This window comes from Aedes albopictus, chromosome 3 (assembly GCF_035046485.1).
Source record: "Aedes albopictus strain Foshan chromosome 3, AalbF5, whole genome shotgun sequence".
Lineage (NCBI taxonomy): Eukaryota > Metazoa > Arthropoda > Insecta > Diptera > Culicidae > Aedes > Aedes albopictus.
Window position 1 is genome coordinate 74257688 of NC_085138.1, and position 2652 is coordinate 74260339.

General features: G+C 48.3%; 1 non-coding gene across 1 annotated transcript; it reads right to left on the minus strand.

The window, feature by feature from the left end:
• Positions 1–996: 996 nt before the first annotated feature.
• Positions 997–1078, minus strand: Trnas-uga (transfer RNA serine (anticodon UGA)). The gene has a single exon. It is a non-coding gene; the product is annotated as a tRNA-Ser (tRNA).
• Between the last annotated feature and the right edge of the window lie 1574 nt (positions 1079–2652).

Consider the following 2652-nt stretch of genomic DNA (forward strand, 5'->3'; position numbering starts at 1 on the left):
AGTGTGGAGTATGGGGACTTTTAGGCCCCAAATGAACTTGCTCTCGTATTCATGTACGAGTTCATGATTTGCCATCGAAACAGTACTATACTCCCTTCGACAACAGTTAGTTCTTTCGATAGATCTTTGGATGATTTTCCAAGGGAACAACAGCCTACAATACTAAACCACAGTTATACGAGGGCACAGCTCCTATATACTCATATCTAAGTACAAATGTTATATAGCCTGTTGTGTGTGCATTCGGAGATTGCGTGTCTCTCGGATAGCGTTTTACGGTCTGGTCTGCTGGTGCTGCTGCTGCTGTTGAGCTGCTGGCTTGCTGTTGGCAAGAAAACAAAAACAGAAACAGATTCCACAAAGGTCGCCCGCCGCAGCCAGTCAGCTCTACAACACAGCAGCAGCGTAATAAAGTGTGAAGTGAATATAGCAGACCGTCGTCGTCGTCGTCGTCATCATCAGCCAGTAGGTACTGCCAGTGGAGGCATAATAACCAAGGCAACCAGTTTTGCTATGCGTTCCGAGCCGGAGTCGAAATGAGAGATCCCCCGTCCCGCCACGGCCGGGGCGATGGAACTGAGCGCGGGCGCACACACAGTTGCAGAAAGACGGATGTTTGAGAGCCCATTTGCGCGGACTGATTCAGACTGGAAGTTTCGAATGGCCTTCTCTTCCTAGCTTTGCCGCGCGCTACTGATAATTGGAGGCGAATTGATTGAAGCTCTAGATTTATGTGGCGATGCGATGGATTGAACTGGAATTACAGAGTACCTACGCTACGGTTCTATTCCATTGCCGATGGGGAGAGGATTTCAAGGATGCTGCGAAGACGGGTGTAGCTGATGAGCCGTTTGGAAGATGCAATCCAAAGGAAGACCTAGAAAAATCCAAATTACATATTTTCTAGGCGATACAGCACAAACAGACAAAGAAACAAACAAACGTTCATCAAGCTGTGTAATGTTTAGCCATTTGCACAGCAAAAATAAACAAATACGCTGTAGACAGGATTCGAACCTGTGCGGGTAGAACCCAATGGATTTCAAGTCCATCTCCTTAACCGCTCGGACACCACAGCTTGATGGAAGTTAAATGGCAGCTTTGGAATCTCTTTGGCATGTTTCTTCAATTGTATTTAATGATATCTTCCTCACACATTCGCCTACTTTTGATGGTGTTCTGTGTATAGTTAGATACTATCATTCTAACTTGTTAATAAATTCAAAAATTTCAAGTTGTTTTCAATATGTTATTTTAAGGTAATTAGCCTCTTTCCGACAACTACCATCCCTAGCTCCATGGGCGACAGGGCTGCGAGCAATCTTAGGGAAAGCCGGGTAACCAAACCCGGTCGGATCTTTGATCTCAACTGATAGGGAAGAAGGGATTGCTTCAGCAAACCTGAACGTTAGTTCTCCAAGAGGAACGACTTACAACAGTGTCTGCTCCCTATAGGGTCATGTCATGGGCAGCTGATCAACGTCCGACTGCCAGTAAATGAATCTAAGCTCAACTGGGTCCTGGTCTTCCAGAAAGTTTGGGGGTTAATGATATGCCCTCAAGCTAGCCGTAAAACTAAGAAACTGCGAAAAGAAAGCAGGAATATATAAGAACCAGATCCACGGAGGTCATGGACGGAGCGTAGTTGATGAGGACCATCAATAAGAATTGTCATGGGTCCTCTGGGATGGAGGTGGCTGGTGAACTTCAGTAAGGACCTCAAGCAGATATGATGAGATTTCATAAGTCAGGGATAGAGGCCAAGCAGGACCATGATAAACTAATAGCAACTGCGGCAGCAGCAAAACCCGTGAAGTTGAAGATACGGAAGTCTACCCAGCCGAAGCCTTCGCATTCGCGGATAGCCCTAAAAGTGCGGCGGACGCAATTGCTTATGATAGGCATTCGCAGAAGCGTGTAAGACAGCCGTCAGGTGAGGAGCTACCAGGTGGCCGTTAACCCCGAAGTGCGGTAGTTAAGCCGGCAAGTCGGACCCTTGCCAGGCGTCCCGGAAATACGGAAAGCATGGGCCTGAGAGGGCCGACCCAGGGTGGATCAGGGCCGACAAGTTAGGGTGGATCAGGGAATGGACGCTTCTTGGACCAAAGTAATACGGAAGAAGAAACCGCAGGAGGTACATGAGCTCCAAGCCTATTGAACGTAGAAGTTGCCTTGTGCGAGAAGGACGCGCGCTCTCCATAAAGACCGTACACTCTAAGTACTCGGACATGAATAGCGACGCAAAGCTCACGGATTTGGAAGCCTACGTATGCTGCAGTATTAGATGTACTCGTAAGGGTGCTAAAGTGCGACAAGGATCGCAAGGGTGTCGCCTACAAGAGTCTGGCGGAAGAGGTCCTTGTTGGCGAGGGTGTCAGAGTTGCGTAGAGCGGAAACGACTCTTAAAGTGGAAAACCTTGACGAGGTCACTAATGCGGAAGAGCTCGTCACGGCACTGCAATAACAGTGTGAGGTGCAGGTGCCCACTACAGCCGTTAGGCTACGGAAGGGCCCGGCGGGAACACAGGTGGCCTTGGTACAGTTACCTATGGTGGACGCTAACAAGTGCGTTAAAGTAGAGAAGGTCAAAGTGGGGTGATCAGTGTACCAACTGACCTTTCATGAACCACCGGAGAATTGCTTCACGTGTCT